At 38.6% G+C, this 25,893-nt stretch overlaps 1 protein-coding gene across 3 annotated transcripts in view; it reads left to right on the top strand.

Annotated features, from left to right (window-relative positions):
* FSTL5 (follistatin like 5) overlaps positions 1 to 25,893 on the top strand; it is a 626,682-nt gene that overhangs the window by 62,724 nt on the left and 538,065 nt on the right. Inside the window, exon 1 of one of the 3 annotated variants that reach the window (XM_045019770.1) lies at positions 5,560 to 5,963. The exons of the other annotated variants lie outside the window; for them this stretch is intronic. The gene's annotated coding sequence lies outside the window, so the exon portion shown is untranslated. Of the gene's footprint in view, positions 1 to 5,559; positions 5,964 to 25,893 lie in introns of those variants that run through there. 3 annotated transcript variants of the gene reach the window in all.

The following is a 25,893-nucleotide window of genomic DNA, read 5'->3' as shown; positions in this document are numbered from 1 at the left end:
TCAAATTCATTAAAATAGACAGTAAGTGAATGTGTCCACTAGATAATGTGGGGAAGAATGTCAGGCTTCCAAGCTTCATTTTGTGAGAGATTAGATATATTTGAAACACATTTCATTCTGTCTCATGTTGGATACAGAGGAAGCTAGCTAACCTCTTTTTGCAGCTATTTACTTCTAGCTAATCAATGTGCTCTACTAGCATCAGCTGCATTAGCGAGGCCACTACCCTCTAATCCATTTTTCCTTCCTTCATTGGAATGATAGTAATGATATGGAGGGAAAGGGAAAATAAACCTTAGAGGAAGGAGATCATTTGGGTCATGTATTCTACAAGAACATTTGTTTAGGGCCCATATCTATCAAGTAGAAACCTTACTATGGCAAGTATTCTCATTGATTTCAATGGTACTCTTCATGGCATCAGATATTACTCAATGGGCCAGTTTCTCATCTGTATCTCAGCTCTACTCAGATACAGTGATAGGAGAGAGAGGAGCCATCTAGACATTTAGGAGCCTGCTATAGCTCTGATCTGGCACCACTTGGCCTAGGTGCAAGAGCAGTTCTAAATCAGTGGTTCTCAACCAGGGGTCTAGGGCCCACATGGGGCCACAAGTAGGTTTCAGGGGGTCCGCCAAGCAGGGCTGGCATTAGACCTACTGGGGCCCAGGGCAGAAAGCCCAAGCTCTGCCACTTGGGGCTGAATCTGGGGTGCCAAGTCCCACCACCTGGGATTGAAACCAAAGCCTGAGCAACTTAGTTTTGCAGGGCTCCCTGTGGCATGGGGCACTGGGCAAATGCCCTGCTTGCTACCTCCTAATGCTGGCCTTGGCTTTTATATGCAGAAAAACAGTTGTTGTGGCACAGGTGGGTTGTGGAGTTTGTATAGCACGTTGGGTAGGGGAGGAGGGGCTCAGAAAGAAAAAGGTTGAGAACCCCTGCTCTAAATTACACCATTAGTATAAATCCCCTACATGAGCTTCTACCAGTGAAGAATTAGGTATAGGAGAACTTGGCTCCACCATGCCCTTGTATATGCTATCTGCGTCCCCTACACCAGAGGAGAGGTAGGGTAGTCTGGCCACCTCCAGCAGCTTTATACCAGCAAAATTCCCCTGTGCAGGCCATTTAAGTCTGGTTCCCATTACTTTCTGCCACTTCAGCAGCACAGGGTGGATATAGCAGAAAGCAGAGGGGAGGCTGATATAATTTGGCCCTGAAAGATATCTCCTTAACATTAGTTCCTGAGAAAATACTTAATAAGATAAATCAATGTGTAAAACTGATTGGAAATTATTGTACTGGCTTGATTTTAAAGAATGTTTGTTTGTATTGTAAGTATAATTCAATTCAGGTTTGTTCAGACTTGTATGTTACAAACTAGTAAATAACAGGGACTAAACTTTATTGATACTGGAAAATCAGATTTAAAATTCTCTAATTCTAAGGTGACTATATTTTTAATAGACTTATCAAATGGTATACTGTAGATTAAAAATTGTTTCAGTGGAAGAACTTTCTTTACTAGACCGTAAAAGAAGTAAAGATAAAACATTGGCAATATTAAACATTTTAGTTCATTCAGGGCTTGAACCAAACACAGAAGTTACTGGAAGTCTTTCCATTGACATTTATGAGCTTTGGATAAGACTCTCAATTCTGCCCAAGAAATATGAAGTGACCATTCAGCACCATATTATGTCACCCTTACTCCTGTTGTAGTAGTACTTTGCCCCATTGAAGCCACTGGGGTGACTTGTGGAGTAAAGTACAAGTCCACATGAGCAAGGCTGGCAAAACCTGTCCCTCTGAAACTCTTTTGTGGCAGCATGCTGATATACTATAGCAACATGGATGCAAAATACAAGCCCCACGTATAGAAAACTGACTAAAGAGGACATGAAGTACTAAAAATTGAAAAGATAACGGAAGCAAAAAGGTGGGGGGGAACCTACCTACAAAGTATTCTTGCATTTTCATGTTCTAATTCTGCATTCCTTTTGCAGCCAAAACTTCAAATGCGAAGAATTTAGGAGAGGGCCCTTATGCATTTGTTGAAGAAAAAAGACCCAAATCTGTCAGAATAAAAGTGGACCAGTTGTTCAACATACTGTAGGTGTGCCATAGATTGGTATATAATAAATGAGAGAGAGAGAGAGATGTTGGACAAATAGTCCCTGGTGTTTGAACAACTTTCATCAAGAGTTATCTTGTATTTTCCTCTTATGCACTGAATCTTCTGTTGTCCATCCTACATGTGGTATACTGCTGCACTGAAGCCTGTTTTTTTTTTTTAATTATTTTTTAAATCATAAAATGTTAAAACAAAGAGCAATACTGCCTTTCAAGTAGACTTAAATTAGTAAGGCAACATTGAAATTCACTGCAATTTATCACAATCTTTCAAGAAAGTCAGCAGGTATCCAGCTATTGCACATCAGAAATAGAAATTGTAAATGCTTTGACTATAACAGTTAATGTTACCAAATGGAAGCAAAACAAACATTAACAGGTAAAAATCATGCATTCGGGACTGTGAACTATAACTAATTATAAAGAATATTGTAGAGTGTGGCATATTACACTGCATCTGGCAAGATAATGTCAAATACCATCCAAATTAAACAGCCCTGGAAAGCAGAAACATGAAACTAAGCACCAGCAATTCCTCCTACTTATAAATAATTGCTAAATACAGACCACATTCTCCATTTTGTGTGTGTGTGTGTGTGTGTGTTAGAGCAAGGTACAAGTAATCAAGTGAATGTTTATACTGTAATACAACCTGAGACTCAGTGGACTTAAGCTTTCCAGAAGTGAGTAGTGATGGTGCAATTTATTACTTTCTTAAAATAATTAAGAAGTGTGGGTTAATTTACCCACAAAACATTTTGCTTTATGGCCTGCTTTTCTGGAATACACAATGAAAAATGGTAAACATCTGTCCAGTGGAAGATGCAAAGCTCAGGTTTTCAAAATAAGTGTTTTTAATTAGCAACAAATATTGCCATGATAACTGATGCAAGAAGGGGAAAAATAACATAGTATATGTACTACAAATACAAAAAAAGAATTCTAATTAAATGGAAGTTTGAAAAATTAGATGTCTTATCTTTTTTGGACACCTGCTGTGACAACAGGAACGCGATCAGAGAAATGTAATTCATTATACAGTAGAAATGCTGGATGATCTTTCTAATTTGTGTGTGTCTCTTTCTCTTGTGTACACATTTAGTATCCAAATTAAAAAAGGCTTAAGTGGACTTGAGATTTACAGATTAGAAGATTTTTTTTCTACTGGCTTCAGTTGCTACTTTTGGTGGTCTTTTAAATTAGAAGCCCTACTAACCCAAATAGTATAAATAAGGAATATTATATTGTCTTTGCCAGAACTTACATGATCTAGTAGACGTTACTTTGAGTTTTTTTTCATATTATAATGCTAGTGTTGATGGTTTATTCCTATCTATATAGTCTCCATATGTGCTATGTGGGGCCCTGATTTTGCTGTCATGTACATGAATTCAACTTTTCCTGATGTTAGAGCAGAAGTTGTGTTTGGGTTAGATCTTCACCTGTGCCAGATAGGGGTAGCCCTGTGCCAGATAGGGGTAACCCTGGGGTAGCTGAGTGGCTAGGAGCTAGGAGCTGCCTGGACATTTCAATGCTGCTCTACATTGTGCTCCAGAAAGAGGAGATTCAACAATACAATAGTGCTCAACAATCTCCCATTCCACATGTACCTATTCTGTAAGTCACAAGAGGGCTGGAGTAGAGCCAGTTTTGCTGGCCCTCTGGGGATGATCCAGAATCCTCTGGAAGTCAGTTAAGCTTGCTTTCATGACCCCATTGCACAATCAGAACACAACAAGGGGAATGTATCAAGGCTGAGGATATGGCCCTTTGCATGTACTACATGTATAGCTAATGGGACTAGTCTCATGAGTAAAGATACACACAGGCATAATACTGTAAAGGGGTGTGTGTGTGTGTAAAAACAGCCTTACCACTACCACACTAACAAACACAATCAGACTGTGATATTAATTTTTTTCTATTTAAAATAGTTGAGTTCTTAAAGCTAAATGTTGTTTACCTAGTTCCATGCCATATCAGATATACTGAAAAATGAATAATTTAGAATGATCAAATATTTTGTTATTAATGTTTGCTGCTATATGTGTTGATTCTACATATAGCAGCAAGGATAATTCACTAATTTGGCATGCTACCTTAGATCACTGCAGCTGACCTGAGTCTGTCTCACCCTAGTCATGGATGATATAAAGATAGTTTAATACTTTAATCTGGAACATGTATTAACCCCACTGGCCAGAACTATATAACCTGTAATTTCAACATTAGTAACCCTTTCAAGAGAAGAGGTTCATATTTATTAATTTTCTACCATAAATTTAAAAAGTAATACATCGGATTGCTCTAGGGGGGAGAGAAGAAATTAAACATATTCCAGTGAATCTCTCTATTTGTATATTTATTTTTGCATAAGTCCCCCATCTCCATGAAAATATTGCTAATGTTTTAGGTATTCTATTGCTGTCAATTTCTTTTTCTGCCCTTTTCAAAGGAACTAAGTTTCTTTTACAAGAGCTGAGAATCATAATTTGGCTGGTCCTGCTCTTTAGCCATATTTTTCCTTATGAGTACTAACATCACCAACAAAAAATATCCCATGTGTGGATTTTGCCTAAGCAACCAGTATCCTGATTTTAGTGAAAAGCTTCACCTCAGAACTGGGCCGCTAAAATATGATAGAGAGAGTAGGGATTACTGCTACAGGCTGTGCAATGCTTCTAGCATACTTGATCTTTCAGGTAGCCAATTGACCTATGCGATCTAATAAAAAGTGCATAACCTCCATTCTGCCTTTAGAATGGAAGCAGGCTCTGAATTCAAGATAGGAATTGTTTGCTATTTTGGGGGTGATTGCACTCTTCTCCCAAACAGACATTGGAAACACACTCTCTCTCTGACAAACACACACAGACAAAATCAGTGCAGACGATCCGGGCCGGCTTTGGCTGTCTTTAAATCCCAATAGGGGGAGGGTCTCAAATTGCATCAGTGCAGTTAGAGGTGCTAGTTTGTTACCAGGGGTCCAAAATAAGGGAAGGGGGATTAAATTCCTGTTTCTCATCCTCTTCAGGAAACCCCACAAGTTCTCAGCACTTGCACACGCCGGAGGCAATTAGACGTGCTTAGGAAACCAGGCTCCTGCAGCTCTGTGCGGCGGCTGATCCCTGGGCGTACAAAGACGACCATCCGCCTGTGAACAGAAGGAGCAGCCTGCTCGTGGGCTGGGAGCTTTGCAGCGGGAGGGTTATGGCTGGGCGGTCATCCCCTGGCTGGCAGTCCCCGCTACCCGCTATGGCCGGCTGCTCCTGCTGGCTGCTGAGCTGCCCGCGGCTGCCCCCTCCTCGGCTTCCATGCAAATGAGGGAAGAGCCGGGGCTGACGTGCGGGCTGGGGAGGGGGAGGCGGGACACGCCGGGGCTGAGTGGCAGCGCCGGGGAGCGAGGAGGCGGGAGAGCCAGGCGGGTTCAGTGACTGAGACAAACTGGAGGCGAGAGGAGCTGGTGCTGTCCACGGCTCGGCTGGTGCTGAACCCGGGACCGCGCGCGAGCTGCACGCCTCGCCCGCCCCAAAGGCCACACCGCCCCCACCCCCTTCCACTCCACCCACCACCCGCCTAGGAGCAACTTGGCAAAGGAGCTGATCGCCCCTGGAAGAGATCCCCCCCCCCGGCTCTGCTGCTCCTGGGCGCCCTGCTACACCAGTTCCTGGGGATTGCTTCAGAGTTTTACCCAAACTGTTGGCTCCCTTTTCTCTCCGTTGCGTGATCCCAATTTGGACGTGTGGTGAAAAGAAATATTTCTGTATGCACCGTTCTTGCAAAAGGACACAACGTTTTCTCCTGGGGGACTTTTGTGACTGTTAGACCAGGTAAGGAGGAAGCTCTGTTTGAATGGAAATGCATGTCTAATTGTTGGAGAGGGGGACTGGCCAAAAGAAGAAGAAAAGTGCAAAGTTGTGAGCTTGTTAGCTCTGAGGTCGGTGCAAAGGAAACACTTGGGAAAGATTTCAGCAGCTTTCAGCATCAAAATGGGCTCTGCAAACAAGAGACGAATGCAGGATGGGAAGTTGGGGGTTTATTTTTGTTGCGAAGTTTCCATAGTCCTGATGGTTGGGTTTATCACAAACAAATAATTCCCAGTTTGTAAGGGGACGGGGAGTATTATATTTTGATGGATTTTAATTAACCTGCATTGAAGAAGATACTTCACATAACTTCCAGGTTTGGGGCGAGTAAATCTCTAATCGATCTCGCCTGTGGGCGAGTGGTATGTAAGGTCAGGCTGGGAACTAATGAGCAAAGTAGGAATTAGAGAGGATTTGCAAAAGAAATGCCTGATGTTTGCCCTGGCGTCTGTATGTGTGGCTGAGAAGAGGAGTGATGCCTTAGGGTGATTGATAAAAACAACAACAAACTTGTGAAATTGAAATCTCTCTGAGGGCTCGTCCTCGCTTCTGCCCAAGGTGGGTAGGGGTGCGTGTTTTGAAAGTTGTGGGTTGGTTGTTCCGGTATTGACTGGTGAATGTCAGGCCTTCCTCTGGGCTAGAAGTAGATGTAAATGTGGAGCTCTGATTTAATAGTACAGTATTATATTGTATTACAGGGCCGCTGCTGTTTGGTAATTGAATGGAACTGGGAAGCGTGGGCAGATGAAATGTCGCTGTTTCAGCAGCGTTTAACCTTTGGCGTGCTTAGCAGAGTGCTCCGCTCCATTTAAGGGTTTGCTATAGAAGATGCGTTGCTTGCTTCTGTAAATTCTCAGCGTCCTGGGTATGCAACGAGAGGAGCAGGGATTTGTGTGTGTGGAGAGCTAAATGCTGATTCCAAAATGAATGGCAGCGCCAGTGAGGTGACTGAGAGGAATAGGGAGACAAATTAAGTCTCCATCCTGCATTTTGTGACGTTATTTATCACTTTGGCCAACGCAATGAATTTTCCTTAGACTCAAAATCTAAAACTCATGTGCCGCATCACGTATTTGTAATGTACAAGTAGCCTTAATAGGTATAAGCATTAAATGGAGATTATCTATCTGCTTCAGTCCAGAAGCAGAAAAGTTACTGCCACGTTATTACAGCAACATTTTCTCTTTACAATTTATTTAAAGTTAAAGTGTGATTTTAGTGAATATTTATCAGCTACAATATAAGTTAGGCTACTCGGCAGCAGTGCAGGCATGATGAAATGTAACGTTAAAAGCTGATAAATTCAGGCAAAAGTAAATGTTCTAATTACGTTTAAGTAGTATTGAACCCTGTTATATAGATGTAAGAAATGTCCTTTTCCCCTCACTAATTATAAAGCAGTCTCCCTTCTTCCTACCCCAAAGAAAAGTGGGTGGGAGTTTATATACAGCATTCAAATAGACTGTTAACCTTCATGAGCCTACTGTTAGAGGTCTATATCACCTTTAACACACGTGAATATTTGTTTATAAATATATTCAGGATTTTCATAAACTAAAACATGTTAATCCTTGATTTTTGTCCCTGCCTCCTCCTTTTTTTTTAAAAAAGTGTGCAATTTCAGGAAGTTTGCTTTCAAAGACTGATTACATTATTCTTTTGAAAACTATATTTTGAAACATGTTACATAAACAACTCAGTGAAAATTTAAAAAAAAGTAAAGTTCACAACCACATTTTGTAATGTTGATATATATACACAAAGGGCCTGAGCCTTGTTCACTTGAGTAGTCCCTACTCACACATAGGTAGTCATGTTAACATCAGTGTTACTGCTTGCAAGATTAAGGACTCCTCACATGAGGAAGAGTTTGCAGAATTGAACTCTCTGACATCAATCGTGTTACTAGGGTTAATCATATGATAAATGATGTACTTAGAATTTACAACATGTAAATTCTTATTGTACCTCTTTTAAATCTTTATATGTGCCTGTGTGGTTTACACTATGCTGCTTTCTTTTAGAGCTATGAATCACAGGTTTAAAAATAACAGAGATTTTACCTATTGGGCAGAGACTTTCCAAGTAGTAAAATGGTATTGCTATCTCCAAACAGATATTTTAAACATATAATCTAAGAGTAATCTAGACACTGTGACCCATGAATATTTCTTTTGTTCAGTTTGTGTGATTAGGAAACAGTCATTTTTCATCCCTGCAAAAAAAAATATACACACACACACACCCCAATGGGATTTGTTAGTGGAAAGTTCCAAAAACTCTAAATTACAAAATTATCTCTTGATAGCCGATGAAAACTAAACTTACACAGTCAAATCACTGCTATATTGAATTCTCAAACTAACACAGCTTCACACAACATTGTTGCCTATTTTAGGTCCTTCCCAAAAATCATTATTCAGTCAAACCCTCCCATTTACTAAGGGCCGCAGTGTGAGCCTTGCCAACTGTGACCAAGTACGTGAATGTATTTGCAAATGCAAGTACAAGGATTATATCAATGTCAATAAAAAGCCTTCCAGTAGTTCTTAGCATACCTTTGTTTGTGGGCCATGCAGTTATTTTGCTGAGTTAAACAATAGCAACAAAAAGTTATTGATCTGGTTTCAAGTGAATGTTGTCTGTGTTACTCTGTTTGAAAGATTGTCTCAGTTGTGATCTAATTATACTGAGCTGTCATTCTGCACTTTTCTTTGTGCTTGTCTAGCCTTTAATATTTCTTTAAAAGATAGATATTTCACCCATCTAGGTTAAGACCCATAAACAAATACAAAAAATCATGAACTTCCATCATCAATAACCAGTATTCTAAATTTCTATACAAAGTAAAAGATGTAAATTTTCCATTAATTTCCCAAGCTTCTACTGACAGCAATGCTACACTTCAAGTTCTGCCATTGTTTCCCTGATAACACCCATCCTTAAAAAAATCAAATTCATACCTGAAACACAGGAGGACAACTCCATTATGTTCATTTGCACCCAGTTACAGCAATTCTGAGTTTAGCTTAAAGGGCCTAAATTAAAGGGTTCACAGCCTAGATGTAAAAATTGGCATTGAGCAAAAAAATTCAATTTTCAGTTCACAATATTACACCATTATTGCCAGATGTTACAGTGATCTCAGAACAGAACATGATGTAGCTCTCAAAGAGTGACTTATGGGTCATGTCTTAACTTTAGTATTTTTATTTTTTTAGATTAAACTAGGAAGTCTTTTTTATTTACTATAACTTGTTCCATTATGTAATTCTAAAGCAAAATGGGTGGCTTAGTGAAATCATTTGCTCTTCTAATTTGCAGCCATTTCAAAGTCTGGAATTGTCATGATATTATTATAGTTTGATACAATAGGGTTGTTGTTTTTTCTGCCTGACAGGCAGAAAAGACAATCAGCTCTCTTGTGTATTTCACTAAAAGGGCCATAAGTTGCAACTTTTCATTAAACACATTATACTGGTTAATAAAGACCAGGTTTCAGAGGTGCAGGGCATGATTTCACTGAGAGTTGTGGGTGTCCAACAACTCTGAAAACTATGCTGAGCAAAAATCTAACTCTTTTGGTAATATCCAACAACTATTAAGGCCAAAGTTACTATCATTGCGCAATCTTCAGGGAAAACAGCCCTTCCCACCACTCCCCGATTTTGCTTTCTGTCCACAGGAAGAATTAGCCCACTCACAATGGTTCTTCATATCTCTTCATCATAATCTAGGTGACCATATTTCCCAAAGGGAAAATGGGACCCCCTCTGGAACCACCCCAGCCACTTGCCCGCACTCCCCAACCCCCCAAACGGACCTGGAGTTGCTGCTCGCCCAAGCACTGCCTGCCACTTACGCTAGGCTGGGGCTGGCATTGCTGCTCACCTGAGCCCTGCCTGCCCCCTGCCTGAGCCCTGCTTCCCACCGCCCCCGGCTGGGACTGGCATCACCACACCCCCCCCCCCACACACACATGTTCCTCCACACCCCACTTTTTTGACAAATTCCCACTTTTGCCAAAAAAGTCAGGATGGCCGGGACAGGGCTTAAAAAAAGGGACTGTCCCTGCCAAAATGGGAGATATGGTCACCCTACCTTAATCAGACTTTCCTCTGTGGCTACTTTGTGGTGTTCACTTTCCAAATTCTATACCCAGGTTTTGTGTTAGTGACACCCTCTCCAATTTTTCCTGCTTGAAGGCACTTTTTGCTGACAGATACTGTAGTTATGAGTTTGCAATAAAAATATCAGCAGTAAAAATGCATTGAATGAGGTAACAGACATGTTATCATTAACTCTGGCCCGCCTTTGCCTGAACAATAAAGGGTGGGAAATCTTGATAGGGAAAATTCTTCACTGTCCATGTGTGAAAGAAGCTGAAGAGCTGTTTCCCATTGACAGCATGTTCCATTCCCCATAATCATCCATGTGAACAGGTGAGTAGATTGGTGTTCTTCAAATCAATCAATCCTATTGGGACCCAGAAAGGTATGATTCCCAGATGAGTGGAAGTGACAATTTGAGTGTACATTGAAGTATACGTTTATTATTCTGTGTGATATAGAGATATATTTATTTATTTGGCAGCTAATTTTCACTGAGATATTTCCCTTTACTGTTTTAGAAATAAACCATGAAATAAGCATGACTGCTTGATTTAATTAATTACCCTTTTGACACATTTAAAGTGAAATTAATGGCATTTTATTTGGATTGTATCACTAGGTTTTCCAAACCATAAGATGCTAAAAGAATATGAAGTGTTAAATCTGAGGACTAGTTGGCAGTACTGTCACTGATTACTTGAAGTAGGTTGAAGTTCAGGATTTATTTGCATTTGAATTAATTGAGTTTGGTGTCCAGCAGAGCTTTATAGAACAGGGTTCAGAAAGACTTTATTATACTAAAGTACTCGATGAATACTTGTATATGTTAGAGGGAAGATGGTGAAAGATATTTTCAATATTTTTTTTCTGTCTGATAATTTTTTGTACTTAAATATGTTTTATCTAAGCAAGCTTTATAGTAACTTTCAAATACTTATACCACTAAGTATGCATTCTTATGTTAATAAGGGCCAACATTTTCAAACCTGGGTATCTAATGTTAAGCTTTTATAAAGGCATGTTTAGATGTCTAAATAAAAATGGCTTATTTTCAGTGGTGTTGAGCACCTGCATTGACAATTAAATACTATGTATGGCTTATATCTTTTAATATTAGTCATATGCAATATAGTCTATCACTATAAGAGTTTAATAAATGAAAGAAACTTCTAATTTATTGGTATTGATCATTTGGATTAAAAAAGGCACCACAAAATGCTAGATGCTTTCTATAGCGTAACTCTTTTGAAAACACCTACAATTCTGAAGTAATCCTAATACATAAATTATCTGGACAGATCTCCTGGGTCTGATTATGCTCTCAGTTACGCTAGTAACTAGGGAATGCAACCTAGTAACGAGGGAATGCAAGAGTAAACAGGAGGGAAAACTGGTGCTCTTGATTTATAAGGAAATAGGAAATAATTTGCCTTTCAAATATCTTGACTACTGCATCATGTTTCAAGGTAGAATATTTTATGTTGTATTGTATTATGTTATAAATTTGATTCAGCGCAATGTTGTATAGCCTGATACAGGGTGTCACTTATAGGACTTATTGGGTTTAAATTAACAGTTACTTAGAAAAAAAAGATTGGCATCACTGTGGATAGCTCAGTGGAAAACTCTGCTCAGTGTGAAACATCAGCCAAAAAAGTAAGTAAAATGTTAGGATGTATAAAGAATGAGATAGACAATAACAGATAATATAATTCCATGCCTTCTCACCTTGAATATTGTGTTCAGTGATGGTCACATTATCTCAGAAAGGCACTAGGAGAGAAGAGATATGCGAGATTCAGAGATGGGCCACTAAAATATTGGATGTGGGTGTAAACTTCTATAATTGATGAGACTGAAATGATTGGAAAATAGATGAAAAAGACAGGACATGATAAAAGAATATAAAATAATGAATGATATAGAGAGAGTAATTCAGGTGATTTCCAGTTACCCTTTCTCATAGTACAAGAACAAAGGGACATTCAGCAAAATTGAATGGAAATAAATGTAAAACCGATTAAAGAATTTTTTTTTGCACAGTACATAATTGATCTTTGGAATTTACTGCCACAAGTTATCACTGAAGCCAAGTGATTATCAGGGTGAAAAAAGAAGTAGACACACATAGATAGTGAGAATATCCAAAAATATATTACACAAAAATGAAACACTTTATAAGTGATATAAAGACTCATCTTCAAGGCATAAACCCACCACTAATTTAGGTTAGGAAGAAATTTCTCCTGTGGATTAGGTATACCTTGATTTTTCCATGATGGTATTTCTTGTTCCTTCCTCTAAAGCAGTCTTTCCCAAACTTGGGACACCGCTTGCGTAGGGAAAGCCCCTGGTGGGCCAGGCCGGTTTGTTTACCTCCCGCATCCGCAGGTCTGGCTGATCGCAGCTCCCACGCCGCTTCCTGCAGCTCCCATTGGCAGTGAACCGCGGCCAGTGGAAGCCATGATCGGCCTGACCTGCGGATGTGGCAGGTAAACAAACCGGCACGGCCCACCAGGGGCTTTTCCTGTACAAGCGGCATCCCAAGTTTGGGAAACACTGCTCTAAAGTATCCTATATTGATCACCATCAAACATAGGATACTGGATGAGATGGATCTTTGGTCTGATCTAGAATGGCAGTTCTTATGTTTTTTAAAGAAAACATGCTTACCTACCTGTTTGCTATATTTTATTATTTAATTATATAAAATTAAAATAAAAGTTCCCTTGCCTTTCCCAAAATAGTTCTCAGAAACGGTTTGTTCAGAAATTGAACTATCTACATGAAAATGCACCAAATACAAATATGATATCATTTGAACATTACCATGTTATTTTTCTATTTCTTTAAGTAGATTAATCACATTGTGGAAAAAAAATCCACAAATATTCTGCAGATTTAGTTCATTTTTTGGAACAGACAGGCCAGATTCTTCTCTCTCGTCTTTTGTGTGTCTGTGCCACCAATGCCATATGTATGGGCTATACGGTTGAACTTTTAAAATAAAATTTAATACATAAACACAAATACTAGCATCTGCTCACTTAATGCTGGAGTGCTGAATTCCAGAGAATGTTACTGAGAGTTAAATATGCACATGAAGAAGAGAATAAACCCTTTAGTGATTACCCCCATTCCAAATATAGGAGTCTACTCTCTCTTATTGATGTGATACGGAGGGTTTTATGCAAATAACTCCCATATGTACCAGTCTGAGAACAGTTCCTTAATACTCATTTTGAAAGAGACCATGTTTTCCTTTCACAAGCAAGGAATTTCTCTTTTAGGTTTGATTTTTTTTATTGCCTTTTCAACTTCTGTATGCCACAGTTTTGTTCTTCTTTCCATTTTCTCAGCAGTGATTATTTTTTTTCTTTTTCTCTATTCTAAGGTTCTGCTCCAAAGCACATCTAAGTCAATAAAATGACTCTCGTTGTCCTTCCTGGGCTTTTAATCAGAACCTAAGTGACTATTCATTTTTTTATAAAAGGTGTCAGCCCTGGAGAGTGAAGTCATCAGAACATCAGAACAAGTACCTCATGGGGAAGTGCAAGCTTTCTGATTTTTTTTTTGAGTCCTGACTAGGAGGGATCAGAGAGTAATATGGTCACTATACATTCACTGTCTAAGCTCTATAGTGTCCACAGAGGTCCAGTGGCTAACTGATCTACCAGAATGGTGGTGCACTTTGTTCCTCACAATGTGTCCTCAATCTGCTCTGCAGGCTGATACAGGGGTATAGCTCCTGGGAGTATACAGAGAAATAGCAGTCCTTGTGTGCAATTTTTTCTGGCCCTTATTGATGCTGTGTAAGGGTAGAGAAAAGCTCCTTACCCACTCGTCACACTATGTAAAGGCTAATCATGACATCAACCTTAGTGACAAGCCACTGCTGTTGTGGGAAGTATACTGGCTTTCAATCACTACTGCCATGGACCAAATTGTGACAAATAATCTGTAAGTGATAGACACTATAACATTACTAATCTCCTAAGACATTTTGTTCCTAAGCAGATATAAGACATTTTTCACCACATTATCATGATTTGAACACACTGTATATTTAAGAAGAATGAACCTCAGCTACCACAATGGAGATCTAAAATATTAATCCTAAAACTATTGTCTCCTATGCACCTGCTGTGCTTCTCTCACCCATTCATATTCCATTACATTTCTTGGACCATTCAGAAACAGAGCAGCTGTCTAGTGGTTATAAATAAAAGGAGAGATATTCCTATTTTATTTTTTATGGTTTTGCTCTGAGTAGTTTTTGATCAATAGTAAGTTTTAGTAAAAGGTATTCTGCATATTAATGCATGGGTAGTTTAGTTATTTGCCTGGGACACTAGAAACTGAACAATGTTTTTCCTGAGGTTTAATTTTGGTGTAAAAGCCCTGAATTGGTGACAGAGTATCAGATGACTTTAGATGGGGTTCTTTGGCTATATTACATTTTTGCCTATTGTCATCTACTAATTTTGTTCCTTTATACCTAGAGAATTATTGCCACAAACATACTGGAATAACTTGCATTTTCATGTTCTTGTTGCATTCAACAGGGAGGGTAGGATGCACCTGAGGGTTTTCCTCTGAAACATAAGCAGAATGCTGTAGGCCTCAGAAATTAAATGAAGATGCCCCTGTAGGCCACGAATCTAATATTTTAATATATTTATGTACTTTACATCTTTTCACCAGGATAGTCTCATTCACATAGTGATCCAGGCTCTCAGTTAGTAAATGTTCTCTCCCATAGTTACATTTTTCAAATGGTATGTGTGCATTTGTCTTTGTGTATACTATATATATTTTTACTCACAAAAATGCTAAAACAATAGTAAAGCTCTTGTTTGGAAATTCAGTATTAAAACTGATACCCTCTCTTCCAGTTATCCAAATATTCCTGGTTATTGCAGCTCATATGATCCACTGCAGTATGTATGTTTAAATGTACCCTATCATCCACAACACATGGATACAAAGACATGACTTAAAATTCCATATGCAGTCTGGAATATCCTGGCTATTGTGAGTCTGTTTTATTCAAGTTCATATACCACAGTAAGCACCTTCCAGCATTGTGCAAAGGAACATAACTAACATCAAGGATTCATTTCTCTGGGAAGAGGAGAGAGAGCCAAAGTTGCATCCACCACACCTGTATTTGAGTGTTAAAATAGGTATTTGTTCATGAAATGGGTATAAATGTTGAAAATAACTTGAAATATTTGAAAGTGCAGCTCTTAATGTGATTTAAATGTGAGTGGGGGACTGTGTCTGCAATTATGTTTCTTTTTAAAGCAGAAAAAGAACAATAGATTGTACTCATAGAAGCTCAGAGTTTAAAAAAAATGCAATTATTTACGTAAGAGATTCTTTTTTGAAGATACTGCAGTTTGAATACTTATATAAGGACTTGAAAAAAAATCAGCCCGATCTTAATGGCTCAAAAGCAAGGTTCACATAAAGCTTCACATTTATCTGAAAGCATAGGGGTTCTGGGTTTCCATTATGATTTTGATCATCACATTAGTTTCATCAGCATTTGGCAGACCTAGACCTCTGCTGTGTGGAGAGACCTACCAGCAATTTCTTTCCTGGTAAAGCACTCTGTTAAACCCTGGGATCACTCTATTTATCTGAATTTTCTTCAGAAGAGGGAGAGAGTGTCTAGGGGGGACCAATTGTCCAGCCCCACTGGAGTTGGGTCTTTCAGGAAACAACCAGAGAAGGGCCACTGCCCCACAAACCACTGAGTCTTTGGAGGAGCAAGAAGCACACCTCCACTTGAAAAGACACAGTGCAGTACAGTCTCTGAGTACCCCAGGTTATTTGTCTGCCTTGCATTCAGACTAAGCCTTTGTGCTAACAATCCATGTGAAATTTTCATTGCTTTTGACAAGTATCTGAGGGATCAGCTCTGTTACAATCTTGCACCTACTCTACCTCAACTGTGTGTCTTGGCTGGATATAATAGCTGTCCCAGGCATCACTTTCCTCACGCTTGGCACTTATCATGTCCGCCAGCTTCTATGTTGCCATTTTTTCTCATTTTTCCAATGCATTTTTTATCTTATTGCGAGAATTTTTTTTCTCAATTCCTCTCTTCATTGAAGTCAGAGAATATTTGGGTACACTCAAACATAAATTTACTATCTCTTCAGTTTATAAAATATACAAATCATAGTCTCTGTGGCTATAGAGTACATCAGTTTTAAAATCACAAACTAAACTGAGAAAAAGTCATTTCAAAGATACTCAAAGAGCCACATAAAGTCACACCTCTTCACGTCAACCCTTAATGCAAAAGTCTGAACAGAAAGTCCTGGCAATGTGCAGTGAAAATTAACAAACTTAGGCTCCATGAGACCAATGAGGGAAGTGAGCTCTGAAGTTGGAGATTTCAGCTGAAAATGATGTCTCTTAACAAAAGCATTCTAATCTGGGAGTTCTTGGAACAGACTTTTAAAAAAAAAATCATCTTCACAGATTTATCTTCAGAATTCTACATTGTTCTATATAGGTCCTGAAATGGCACTTATTGGTGTTTATCACTCTATATAATATATCCTGGAGTTATTCAACAATCCATTTGTCTAAACAAGCCACTTAAAAGACAAGGTAAGTGTTATTGCAGTACCCTTCTGGGCTAATTTCTGCTCTCGACACACATGAACCGCACTAAGTCATCAAGATATAAAACATTTAAACTTATCCTACACTTTGTACTGAAGTGTAAAAAATAATAATGTTAACATGAATGTGAGGGACAGAGGGCCATGTCCCTCAGTCCATAGAGGGACACACTGCCGTTTTTCTATTCAGGAGGAAATAGTTAAGCACTGCAAGAGGTTATCTAGGGAGGTTGTGGAATCTCTGTCACTGAAAATTTTTAAGAACTGGTTAGACCAGTAGTTCTCAACCAGGGGTCTGGGGCCCCCTAGGGAGCCTCAAGCAGGTTTCAGGGGGCCTCCAAGCAGGGCCAGCATTAGACTCCCTGGGGCCTAGGGCAGAAAGTTGATGCCCCATCACATCAGGCTGAAGCCCAGGTCAGGGCTTGGCTTTGTGTTCTTCATTGTGCACTAGGGAGCATCAGCAGAGTCTACGTGGACACTGGAGTACAGTAGATTCACACTCTAGCTTGCTTCAGACTAATTCATTGTTTAGACAAGCTCTCTTTTCTGAAGGACAGGCCAGAGTTGTGTCTATTTCCAGACTTCTCAGAAAGTATTACAGAGATAAACCTCAGGGTTACTGTATGTAATACCCTGAGGAGTCAGTGGTAATAGTCCTCAGTCAACTTTAAAGAGTTAACTTTACGGTTTCTTTGTAGACAAACAGTTAGTGTATACAGAAAACATTGTAAATAGTACATGGAATACTATAAATAACTTTTAAACAAAAGCTATCAAATAGTAAATCTACTGGTGTTCCTCATATAGACTTCTCCCCCCGCCCACACACTTATTTTTTTGCTTTTACATGTTTAAATGCACTGTTTCAACTTAACATTTACACTTCTGTACTTTAACACATACCAATGAACTCACTTCCCTCTGATCTTTTTATAGCGATGATTTTTTTAGTCTCTGTAAGGTGACTGCAATATGTAATGTGTGTCACCTAGACTCTTCAGAACTTGGGAAGAGTGACAGCATCTCAGTCCTTTCAAATACTTCAGAACCCTGACAGCAAACTATCTGGGAATCGGTACAGATAGCAGCATTTGAGCCCTTGGGCTAATAGTTGACTGGTCTCCTCAGTTGCTGATAAAACAGAAATCTGTAGTCTACATCCAGAGTGGTACAGGTAGTGAGATCCCTGGATTTCTATAAAGGTTTCACTATATAGGGCACTATCTTTTTTCCATAAACTCGGGTCATTCAGGTAAGAATTTACAAACTTTCACCTCCCTCAGCTTAGCCCCTGAGAGAGTCCCAGTTAGTTAATAGCTGTGTAGCTTCTAGGAGTAATAAATGCTCCCCTATCAGCTCTCCCTCTAGGTCCATATACCAGGGTGGACCAAACATGTTAATGGAGAGTTTCCCTAATATGTAAAGCTGGAATAGTACTGACCTATCCAGAGTGCTTCTGGTATTGGAACCCACCCTCGCAGCAGACACATCCCTCAGTCCTACATCAGTCAGGGCTGTTTTTAACCCATAATGTTTATACCCTTTCCTTTCTCTCCCCAGCTCCTATATGCTGACTGGCTCAGCTCGCAGGTTAGCGAATAGGGTCTGACCGACCAGGTGGTTCATCCACAACAAAAAATACCTATATAGCTACCAAGGCTGGCTCTAGGTTTTTTGCTGCCCCAAGCAAAAAAAAATGGCTGCCCTCCACCCCAGCCCTGGGCACCCCCCGCACCCTCTGCTGCCCCTGCCCTGGGCTTCCCCCCCCCCCCCCGCACCCTCTGCTGCCCCTGCCCTGGGCTCCCTCCTTTCCCCCCACCAGTGCCCTCCCCCCACCCGCACTCCCCTGCCGCCCCAGCCCTGGGCTGTCCCCCCAACCTGCATCCTTCTGCTGTCCCAGCCCTGGGTCACTAGTAACTTGCTCCCAGGGCGGGTCATTCAGCAGGAATTTTGGATGTGCACAGAACACAGACAGGATTGGTTCCCATATGGTTACAGAACTGCAGTAAAGTGGAACAATTTTCAACTTGTGTGATTGGAGGATATCTGGATGCATATTATAAGACTGTCCTACATAAATGAGGAAAAGTTGAGATGCCTTTATTATTCTTTTGTTCCACTCTTTGTTTCTATGGGGAATTTGCCAATGCAATATTACTGTCTTCCTTTAAAACAAATAAAACTTTTTTTTTTAAAAGAGCAATAGCTGTTGAAAATAGCAATTCCAGTCCTAAAAGCCACTGGGAAGCATTTCTTGCTTCTTCATTTCTTATCCTACTTTTTCTACAGCAAGTTACAGTGGGATCAGTATATTTGATTTCAGAGAATGAAGTAACAGCTGCCCAAATTGAGCTTGAGCACTCCTGAATTTTGAGGGTGTTCAAATTTGGAAGGCAGGTGCTAGATTCCCTTTCTGAATATTAGCTAAATCTGGAAAGGAAAAGTCAATTTCTGCTTCCATGGCTCAGAAGTGGAAATCCTCCTACGTGCCTGGTACTGTATCTAAAGCTGCCAAAGTCCCCTAGCAGAGCCTCCCCTCCCTTACTTTTCACTTTAAATTCTAGTAGGATCCACATACGTCCCTTGCTAGGCTTCAGATAGAGAGGTGCACTGTCCATTTAGTCCACCCAATTCCTTCTTTGTAGGCTGCAAGGTGAGGTCACACCAGTATCCCTAATGCAGTCTGCGGAAGTCTTCTGAAGGGGACATCTGGTATGAAATTCCAGTGGTAAAATATATAAATAAATAATTAATAACTACTGGAATTGGTAATGCTCCCTCCCCTGGTGTGTCTCTGACATGCACAGTACAATAGGATGGGCTAGAAGGATGTCATGTAGTGCTGGCTGGTGCTAGCTCTGGTTCCCCCATACAGGGAAAATATTTAGATGCCCTCCTTGGGCAAGTTTTCAGCCTTTTTGTGCCACTAGAGTGGCACAAAAGGACTAGAACATGAGCCATCATTTGATGCATATCCTCAAGGATGATGATTAAAGAAAACAGAATTCTGATTTGAGAGACAGCCAGATTCTTTTAATAGTAGTCCTGATAAATATTGCATACTATTTTTCCCCTTGAAAACTGAGGAATATGATCATTGTGTTGCACATATTTTTAAATAGAGGTAATTTTGTTGCTCAGTAAGGAACACTTGCCACCATTGAAAATGGTGACTGTTCTACATCCCTTAACATTAAGAATTAATCTTCCTTGATCTCCTCTTTCAACTTACTACAAGAGTTAGCATTTGGAGGTTGATGCGTGAAATTAAACTACAGTAGCAAGGATTAAGAAATAGCTGACTTATACTCTTCAAGATGGGCGGGCATGCCAAAGACAGTTGTATTGCATTTCATGGATACCAGTAGTATGTTCTGTGCATGGAGGTCAATTTATTTGTGTATAATGACTCTGGCAATATCATAGGGATTTATAATCTGCCCACAGTAAGGAGCAACATGTAGTTGCATCATCCCTGGAGCAGACTAAGTCATCAGTGTGTGTGTGTATATAATATGACCATTGCCAATTCCAGTAGTTATTATTTATTTATTTATATATGTTACCACTGGAATTTCATACCAAACTATTAAAACTCTTTTGAATAAAATACAATTAGTTTGAGCATAATAGTACATTGCATGCTATGAAGTTCCTGATTATAATAGATGGGATTCTGAGAGGACAGTAAATAAATTCTTATATCAATGGCCTTGCAATAAAAAAGATGAAATGAGATTATATTAGTGCAATAAAATGCAAATATGTTATGCATTGATAGACTAGAGACAACTCCTACAATTATGGTACATATATTTCATTGAGCATGATAGTCTGTGGGTTAGAATGTTTGCTGCTTCTTTTGTTGATGTTCTTCAAATGCTTGTTAATATATAATTCACTTTATATTCCACACTGTTCTATTTAATCCTTACCAAACTGTCCAATTGAAGCAGCAAGGCTAACAGGCATGATGTATCCACTTCTAACTGGGGCCAAAGGTGTCTCTTCAAACTGTTCCCAAAGACCGAAGCTCTAACAGGTTCTGGAAGCTTCCTCAATTGACAGATCTAAGAAAGATGTTGAATACATTACATTACCGTAGCAACTCAAGCTTCTTTCATGACTGACAGAACAAGTGCAATTTTCTGCACTTATTTCTGACTATATTCAGGCTCATCAAGAAAGTTGACCTTGATAGCTTTAAAGTAGAACCAAAGCTAGCTTCCTCCAAAGCAGAGAGGAAAAAACCCAAAGCAATGTAATAGGGAAGACAAAAATATTTTCTACAAATGTATATTTACCTTAAGCATAGAACATGGTCAATTATTTTGTATTATTTAAGGACCTGTTCTTATGATTTTATAGAATATTCTTTTAGAAACTTAAGATTTGTTTTCATTATTTTTTTTACTGTGTTATTGGAGAGCAAGCAGGAAGAATGGCAGATTTCATATCAAAGATCTTTTTTTCTCCATTCTTTCTCTGTGCACCAGCACCATCAATGATATCAGCACAGTTCTTGAAACAAGGTGAAATCAAGTTTTGCAACTGATTTTTAGCAAGGATAGGATTTCATCCATAGTCTGAGACAGTCAATGGGAAAACATAATTTGGGTCCAGTCATGACAGTTGCTGAATGCTCTTAACTCCCATGGTAGTCAATAACTCTGAAGGGTGCTCACAACCTCATGGTACACACAGCTTGATCCAAAATCTGGAGATCTTTCTATGGACTTCAGTGGGCTTTGGCACAGACCCACTGCCTGACTAATTTCTAGCTGAAGTGCAGAATCTGGAATTTCCCTAGAGTGTCAAAGATTACATGGGACGATAAAATAATTAGTGCATACTATCTAAGGTGGACATTCTCATATCCTTCAATCCATTATCTTAACCGATTGGACAAACATCCATTAACTTTAGTGGGCACTGTTCTTGCTACAGGATAAGCAAGAATAAGTTTACCGGTGAGAATAATAATGAACAACAATTAATTGTTAGAATAATCCTAACAGTGAGTTGATATAGTAGCAACTGCTGTTTTTTCTTATCATTATTTTTGTTGTTCAGAGGTTTTTTGTTTTGTTTTCTGGCTATGGAAAATACTATCAATACCTTTTAAAAGAGTGAGTTTTTTAAATTATGTCAAGGTTATATTGAAAAATTACATGACAAAAATCTCTCCCATTGTGCAAAGAAAAGGTAGAAAGTACCATGCTGAGAAGTTAAACTTTTCATGTTAGAAGAAACATACACCTGCACTTTTTCAAACCAGTTTTGCACCTCTCTTTATAATTGTCCTAAACCTGTGCAATGAAAAATATATAAAAATTATTGAAAACATAGAACACAGTGTTTACATGAGTTTTAAGATGACAGACATAGTACTCATGTTTTCATAATGTACAGCAGTTGTAATTCCCACCAGTTCTTCAGCTGACATGATCATGTACATGAATCCCCTAGGATATTAAGGAAACAGTAATAACAAGTCCAGTTAACAAGAGAAGAAAGAGACTGCTTAGCTGACTATACATGTTCCGTATACTAGCTCTGAGTACAAATAGCAATGCTGGTAAACACAGCAGTTCCATGAGACTGAGCTTTGAAGCTTTATGGGAAAATGAGATCAAAAGGCACAGCTCAATTCTATTAAAAAGGCTCCTTTGAGGCCTGTGAAGGATAATACCTTTATCATGTTTCTTTCCCTACAGCATTCAAGAGAGACTCCGAGATTACAATCTCAAGGATGTAATGAGAAGGGGTTAAATTTGCACTGTTTACCATTTCATTATATTCCATTTAGATCTGTGTCGCAGGAACTAAGGAATCATATTATTATGGGTGTAACCCTTCTGCCTGTCTGAGTTGGCAGCAACAAGGGCTGGGTTCAGTATCTAGGGGTTCCGTTTCAATAACACGATGCAAAACGGGCTCGAGCCCCCACCCAGTGACCTGGGACAATTACATACTACTCCCCAGGCGCCTCTAAGAGGCAATACTTCCCCTCTCACAAGCATGGAGTCTGAGTGTAGCAAAATCCTTTTAATAAAGGAGGGAAACAATGCAGAATTATGTTGGGGAAACACCACAAACAGGATTCATAACACAAAACATGAGCAAAAGACCCGCCCAAGTAAGTTTGGCAGTATCCTTTCTCCCCCAGGGTCTGAAGTCCAGCAAACCCCACCCCAATCACTCAAAATCCCAAAAGTCCAACACCCCCCAAAAGTCTCTTGAGTCCAGCTCATCCTGACTCTGCTTACATGGGTATTTCTAATTTTATTTATTGCAAAAAAGTTAATATTAAATTCAAGTTAAAATTAATTGCAAATAATTTACTAAGGCTTCTCATTTTTCTCACACAGCATAATATTCCAATAATCTTATTCATGTTGGGTAATACCCTATTCTGGTAATTCCTGACTTTCATTGATTCTACTGGGACTTCTCAGAATAAGGTACTATCTAGCATGCATAAGGAAATTTCCCCAAATCTACTTATTTAATATTTTTCCTCCAAGAGATTTTCTTTTCTTTTTTTAAATCTATACATTGAATATGAACAAGTCAATCTATTATTCTATTTTAGGAAATTTAATTGTTTTGGTTAGTTGTGATTAGTCATAGAAGGACATTGTTTCTATTCTTTGAGAGAGAGAGTGAGAGACGTATAACGATAACTTGATGAAGACACTGGGAATAAGAATCTTTCAGAGAATAAGCAGCAGATAAATCAGCATTGTAGACATTTATAAAATGTTAAAACTTTTCAGGGCATTATTTCTAGAAAATTTGGCTACTCCAACAATTATTGGTTCAGGTGATAGTTCACTGCCATGATTCCTTGGGACTGTGGCAGATAGAACACTGCTCTAGTTTATGCTATCTGTAGAGTCCCAAGATTACAGTCACTTAATGGTGATTAATGGCCACAACTACATCTCTCTTGATCTGTGGTTCATGCACCTCAGTCTTAGGATCTGGCTCCAAATATGTAAAAATGTATATAAAATCCATATAGTAGATTTCATTGTTCAGCTCTACCACTAAGGGTAAATATGACTGGTTCTTAGCAGCAGTTCTAGACACTCAAAGTTTATTTTTGAACAATCTATAATTTACGTAACTGAACATTCTCCATCATTCCTATAAAAGTAAACTTGTTTGCACGTGCCATCATGCTATGAAAAAAGGAATGCATATAGCAAAACCATATTTAGGAAAGGGTAGCAAGTATATTCTTCACCAACAGGAATTTATTTGCATCAGCATATACAATGATGTGTTCAAATCATAAGCAATGAAGCATAGTTCATATTTACCACTGTAGCTATGTTATAAACCTATTAATAACACAAAATATTGATTGAACTCATAACCTATGCCTGGTCCATAGTAAATAATTAATTATTCTCTTTTCCAGATTAGCAATTTGAGTAAAACAACTGTCAGATCCTGAAAGTGTATAGAAACATCCTTCATATTTTTAATATAACCTTTTTGATAGGGTCAAATGAGGTATCAGTTTAATATCTATGTTCTCTGTCTTGGAGATGGTCTCTTGCCTCAACAGGAGAAGGAATTAAATAGGCCAACCAGTATTTAAATTCCATTATTACGGTTTTGTTGATTAACATCAATGTCTTTGGATAGGACAGTATTATTTTCAAATGAATTATATGAAGGTTTCTAATGGCAATATCCTGGCTAGTTGCCCTCAAGGAATACAGCATAATAGTAAAATATGTGAAAAATTTCCTGTACCAGTTTCTTTCTTTGAAACTGGAAAACTTGATAATTAAGGTATAAATACATTCATATTCAAAAAGGATATTCCCCTCTTTAGATATAGATTCTTTCTTATAATTTAAGATGTGTTTCAAAAGTCAATGAACTTTCATTCATTTAGAACTTTGATATATCCAACTATACATATATAGCTTCAGCTTTTTAATGTAACTGATTGGTAAAGGTTCTCCAAAACAATTTTATTTTTCTTTTCTGATATATTTCTTAATACATCAGGGTGCTTAAAAGTATTGTTTAGCACATGCCTATTATATGGGGTCATATACAATAATTGCAGCAAAATTAATCATGATGTCAAAGCTTGCAGCCAAAAAAAAGTACCATATCGAGGAAAGAAGCAGAGACTCAGAAGATGATATTTTGTATGCATATGCTATTAATATAGCCAAATAGCCAAAATAAATGGTTTACGAAGCTCACACTAACACCAGATGCAAAGGCAAGACAGAGACATAGAAACAAACAGGAAATGGAATGCCAAATAGACAGTGAGACATCAGTAAATATGCTAAGCTACAAAGATTTCTCTCAGCATTATTCAAGAGAAGGAAGTGAAATTACAACCAAGCAAAGTCAAATTAAAAATTATACCAATGAATGATCATAATACCACTAGGAAAATGTAAATTTGCATACCAAGGAAACCTACACAGGCTGAAATTTCAGGTAGTACATAGAAGCCACTTTTTTCAGCTAAAACCAATGAATACATGAACCTAGTGATATTAAGCCTGTGACACATGATTCGTACAATAGACACACAAGAAGAAAAAAACCCAAAGAACTGTGGCATCCTTGCAGAAAACCTGAGAAAAGATTACCAGGATAATTTTGAAGAACTGAAATGTCCTCCAGGAATGTTATAGCTGGAAATAGATAAAATGTTTCAGCCAGTACAGTCCCTGAGTTTTATAAACCATTTATTTTGGCCATTTAAGCCTGTATTAATGTCATATTTGAGCTTGTATAGGTTTCCTTGGTATTCTGTTCTTTATTTACGTTTTCCTAATGGTGCCCATTGCATTAAGAGAAAAAATATTGGGAGCAATGAAGTAAATAGCAATGATTCCTTCTTATTCTAGGTTGGATAAGCGGCATATCATCTATTGAGAAGCTAGGCATATTGTGCATTTGCATAGACCCAAGCAACTTATACAAAGCAATTAAAAAACCTCATTATCAAATACTTACAACTGAAAAAATATTACCTGCTTCACAAAACACAAACTATTTTCAGTACTTGATGTCAAAGGCAGATGTTGGCAAATGCTACAGAGTAAGGAAAGCAGCTACCTTATCACATTTTGGATTCCACAGATAGGTAGG

The sequence above is a fragment of the Mauremys mutica genome, chromosome 5, assembly GCF_020497125.1.
Source record: "Mauremys mutica isolate MM-2020 ecotype Southern chromosome 5, ASM2049712v1, whole genome shotgun sequence".
NCBI classification, from domain to species: domain Eukaryota; kingdom Metazoa; phylum Chordata; order Testudines; family Geoemydidae; genus Mauremys; species Mauremys mutica.
This window is presented reverse-complemented; position numbering and strand designations above follow the sequence as displayed.